The sequence below is a fragment of the Suricata suricatta genome, chromosome 1, assembly GCF_006229205.1.
Source record: "Suricata suricatta isolate VVHF042 chromosome 1, meerkat_22Aug2017_6uvM2_HiC, whole genome shotgun sequence".
NCBI classification, from domain to species: domain Eukaryota; kingdom Metazoa; phylum Chordata; class Mammalia; order Carnivora; family Herpestidae; genus Suricata; species Suricata suricatta.
Window position 1 is genome coordinate 98,489,695 of NC_043700.1, and position 5,769 is coordinate 98,495,463.

Below are 5,769 nucleotides of genomic sequence, written 5' to 3' on the forward strand. Positions count from 1 at the left end.
TACAATTTATTACTTGCCCATAAGCTACAACACAGCCTGCTTAATACCTTTCCTTAAATTCCACCTCTATACTATAATATACTTGAGGTAACACATTTTTTAAAAGCCAGATTCAACTGGTTATAATCAAAAGTAGCCAAATGTGTGTTGCTTTAAAAACAAAAACTAAAATTATATCCAGGTCTTCAACAGACATTGTCCAAATTTGTGAGAATTTAAAAATACAGATTAAAAATACAAAATAAATTTCTCATTTATACGATTTCTCTCTTCTCCTTTAAGATAGATAGTAGCTTGGTTCAATAGAACTGGTTAAGCATCAGTTAAGCATCTGACTCTTGATTTCAGCTCAGTTCATGATCTTACTGTCATAAGATTGAGCCCCACATCGGGCTCTACATTCACTCTCTCTCTCTCTCTCTCTTTGTCCTCTCTGTACCCCTCCCCCACTCATGCATGCTTGTGTGTTCTCTCTCTCCCCCATGTATTCAAAGGGATACATGCAACCGAATGTTTATAGCAGCATTATCAATAATAGTTAAATTAAGGAAGCAGCCTAAGTGTCTATCAACTAATGAATGGATAAAGAAGATGTGGCATATATACACACATAAAAAGAAAGAAATCTTGCCATTTGCAACAACATGGAGCTAGAGAGTATTATTCTAAGGGAAATAAGTCAGAGAAAGACAAGTGCCATATGATTTCACTCGTGTGTGGAATTTAAGAAACAAAATGAACAAAAGAAAAAAGAAAGACAAACCATAGACTCTTAACTACAGAGAAAAGATACCTGAGGAGAGGTGGGAGGAGGAATGGGTTAAATAGGTGATAAGGATTAAAGACCACACTTACTTATCATGATGAGCACTGAGTTATGTGTGGATGTGTTGAATCACTATATTGTACACCTGAAACTAATATTATAAGACTGTATGTAACTATACTGGAATTAACATTTTAAAACCTAAAAAACCACAATTGCAAACTATTCCAACAACCTATTTTGGCCTAAGAAGGAAAAGGATATAAAAAAGAAGGTAGTTCATCTTTTGAATATTGAGATGCATTAAATATTATGGCAGAGACATTTATACATCCATGTAATTGAAATCCTTTCAACAGTTTTGTGATGTAGGCTTTTTATACACCCATTTTTATAGAGAAGTCAAGTCAGAGAGACTGAATATGTGCTCAAGAATACACTGTCAGTAAGATCTAGAGTTTGAATCCCTACCTGATGACCTCAGTACCCAAGTCTTTTCCAAACCATTCCTGCCGTGTGCTGCCTTGAGCCGCAGTGGATGGTGCTGGTGGACAGTGTGTGAAGGTGCCCTGCACAGTCTGGTGATAGGGAGATTTTCCACTCTGGCAGGATAAAGTCTCTTTAAACCCTCATCTTCTGTATTCTTTTTAAAAGAGCATCTATTTAATCATAAGCCTCACATCCTCAGGAAGAAAGTCTCCCATCATTCTTAAAGGATTGTTTCCTTAAATGTTAGATGGCATGAGGTCACATATCAGGCCCATGGTGGCTGCTTTTTGTTTAACGTTTGATAATGCATTTGTCTTATGGTCAAATGGTATTATTACCAGAACTCTACTGAAACATAAAAGGCGAATGGAAAAGTGACAAAAACCGGGGTTTGGGTAAGAACTAAATAATAATAATAATAATAATAATAATAATAATAATAATAATAATACAGAGGGGTGCCTGGGTGGCTCAGTCGGTTGAGTGTCTGGCTTCAGCTCAGGTCATGATCTCACAGTTTGTGGGTTCAAGCCCCACGTTGGGCTCTGTGCTGACAGCTCAGAGCCTGGAGCCTGCTTCAGATTCTGTGTCTCCCTCTCTCTCTGACCCTCCCCTGCTCATGCTGTCTCTGTCTCAAAAATAAATAAAGCATTAAAAAAAATTAAACAAAAAAAAATAATAATACAGAATAGATTTGATTTAGAAAAAAGCAAAACCTGTGGACAAAAAAGCAGTATTAAAAATGTACTTTATAGTCATAAAAAATTGCTTAAAAGGCAGATTTAAGTTATGCAAGGCAAAGAAATGAAACTAAGAAAAACTTTTCTTTTTTGCTTTGAGGGAGTAAGAGATGACATTAAAAACACAAAGGCTAAATAAATTTACCCCTTCATACACCTTTACTTTTTACTGAAAAAATAACATACATGTAGGAAAGTATATGCATTATCCTACATATTCATAAATACATGTCTCAGTGCTTTTTCATAAACTGAACACACATAGATAACAACACCCTGGTCAAGAAATAGTAATTTCCAAGCTCTGGAAATTCATCCTCCTGCCCTGGCCACTTGCCTTCTAAAGTATCTATCGTGACTTCTAATACCCTGTATCACTCTTGCCTGTTTTTGATCTGCATGTAAACAGAATCATACAATGTGTACGTCCTTGTGTCTCTTGCCAGACATTATGTTTAAGAGATTTCACCCACATTGTTGCAAGTGGCAATTGTTTATTCATGTTCATTGCTAAAGAGTATATCATTGAATGAATAAAACACAATTTGTCTATCCATTTTATGTTTATAGATACTTGTATTGTTCCCAGTTTTGACTACTATGAATGCTCAGGAAAATGCATATTCATAAACATGACTTTCTGTTGCCCATACATCTGTTACATATATATCTAGGAGTAGAATTGCTTAACCATTGCCTGGGCATTGGCTCAGTTTTAATATTTATTGCCAAAAGATTGTTTAAAGTTGCCGTGTTAATTTACATTCCTATTAATAGTGTATACAAGTTCCGAATGCTCTAAGCTTTCCTTGAGTTTGGTATTAACATTTTTTTAAATTTTAGATTTTCTAGAAGGTGTAGGGGTATCTTACTGTGGTTTTAATTGTATTTAAATTGTAATTTAATTGTATTTCAAATAAGGTTGAAAACATTTTCATATGTGATTGGCAATTCGGATATGCTTTTCTCTGAAGTGCTTTTGTAAGTCTTTTGCAACATTTTCTAATATGCTTTCTATATTTTTCTTATGATTTATTGCAATGTGTTTGTGTGCATTTTGATTCTGAGTCCTTTGTTGGTTTATATATTGCAAATATTTTCTATTTTCTGGCTTGCCTTTCTACTTCCTTTATATACTTTTTTAATAATGAAGGTTTTGATACAGTATTATTTATCAATAACTTCCCTTATGGCTAACGTTTTCTGTATCCTGCTTAAGATGACTTTCTTATGGAGCACCTAGAAGGCTCAGTTGGTTAAATGCCCAACTTCAGCTCAGGTCATGATCTCACGATTCCGGAGTTCGCGCCCTGCGTTGTGCTCTGTGCTGATAGCTCAGAGCCTGGAACTTGCTTCAGATTCTGTGTCTTCCTCTCTTTCTCTGCCCCTTCCCCCACTCATGCTCTCTCTCTCTCAAAAATAAATAATCATTAAAAAAAAAAACAAGAAGACTTTCTCTACTCCAAATTCATGAAGACATTCTCCCAGGTTATATATAAATTTTAGTGTTTCGTCTTTCATTCACACTTAAATCTCAATATCACTTCAAATTGATTTCCGTGTATGGTAGGAGTTTTCTTTGTCTTTAAAAAAAAATCAAGTATAGTCAATTATCTAGGACAAGAAATGGAAAGACAAAAAATGACACTAAAATGTTTGGATTACTTGGATTTGAAGGTGGAATCCTTATTTATAAAACAGATTGGCAGCTGTCACTATAAAGTTAAAAGCTTTCTTCTGAAAGGATATGAAAAAGAAATAGAGTAACTTTTTTTGGACACTAGAGAACACAAAACCCCCAGTCATTTACAGTGTCCAGGGAACAGGAAACTTCTGATTCAGAATAGCTCAGTAGCTTTAGAAAGGGCTTTGGAGTCAAAAAGACCTGGACTTCCACCTCAGTTCTGCCATCACCTGCTGTCACTGCTCCGGGTATTTAACTCACTGTGTGTTCTCAGCTGCACAGTAAAATCATACCCATATCATGGGCTTCAAGGAGGGAGGCAATTAGACACCATACATGTTTTGTTCATCATTGTGTGTCCAGCCCTTCCAACAGCTTCTACCAGGTAGTAGGAACTTAATCGGCCTTTCCATCAGTCTTACACTATCATTATTAGTTACTTACACTCTAATTAGAATAAATTTAGAAGCTTTGCTGGGAAGGAAAAAGCAAGAGATCATGAGGTAACTTGGAAAACCAGAGACTATCTACTTTCACGATTTTGTCAAGGTAAAATTAGATGAGACAGCTTATTGTTGACACCCAAGAAGACAGTAGAATGTCATCATTTTGAAATGTCTTGGAAGGGCCAGAAAGAGAGTAACTAGCATGCCTTTGTAAACCCAAATCGCACTAGAAAGACCAATTTAATTTCCTGATACATGGCAAAGCAAGATTGATAAAGAGAAAACTGCACACTTAATCTCTTTAATCATCAGTAAGGCCTTTCATATCATCTCACCAAACATTCCTGGGAACACACTGGATTCTTCTTTCCTCACCTGTGGTCCCTGGCCCTGGACTGGCAGCAATATCACCCAGGAACACACTCTTAGAATCCCCAGACCTACAGAGTCAGAACCTGCATTTTAGCAAAATCTCCAGGGGACCCTTATGCATTTTAATTGTAAGAAGCACTGATACAGACAGTTAAAGTGCCTACTGATCTCATAAGCCACATTTAAAAAATAAATTTAGGAATGGAAGTGAAGCAAGAAAGTTTGGGGGTTGGGGAGCCAAACTAAAGAAACGGCAATTATCCTATAAAAGGTTAAAGTTATTTGCTAAGGCCATTCTGACTGCACTGCATGCTCTCGGCCAAGGTTATTTATCTTTCCATTTATCCCAGTTTTTCTTTCTTTTCTCCACCATCTCAAATAAAAATCATAATGATTGGATCTACCTTTGCTTTTGATTTCTACCTTAGCAAAAAGAGGACTGCAGACCAAAGGAAGAAGGAAAGGGAGGAAAGGCAAGAAGCAAAGTGTTTAAAGGAAATTGCACCTAACGTACTGTCTTGATCTCTCACTTTGCCACAAATTTAGCCAAAAATCTTTTTCCTTTACAACTTCTGACTTGGAATCCTAAACTCTCTGTCTTTACTTTCTATGTCCTCCCTTTGAAGAGAAAAACCAACATGAATGGATTGGGCTACAGAGTCTCTAAGAAAGTGTGTTGTTTATTTGTTTTGTCAGTTGGCTTGTGGAAGTAAACTCTGTTGAGTTAAATAAATGGAATGGGTGGCTCAAATCCCAGTAGTGATCTGTTGACCTAACAGTTTAGTAATTTCTAGACGCCTAAGGTTATTCTGTTAAATGGTCATCCAAAGACTTACCATTTATGATCAATTATCTTTAGTATAAAATGATTGTAAAATAATCATATTAATAACAATCACTAATATGTCTGGTTTGATTAATATGTGCCAGACACTGTGCTAAGTGTCTTAGATATATTCCTACACTTCTTTTTTTTTAAGTTTATTTATTTTTTTAAGAGAGATAGCAAGTGGAGGAGGAACAGAGAGAGGGGGTGAGAGAGAGAAAATCCCAAGCAGACTCCCTGCTGTCAGTGCACAGCCCAATGTAGAGCTCGAACCCATGAACCTTGATATTATGACTTGAGCCAAAACCAAGAGTCGAAGGCTTAACCAACTCAGCCACTCAGACACCCCCCACATTTAGATTTCTTAATGGTATGATTAGATGAGTTAGGGAGCCATTATGTCCCTGTTCATTTATTGAGTCCAAATATTAAGAGAAAGTAAGAGT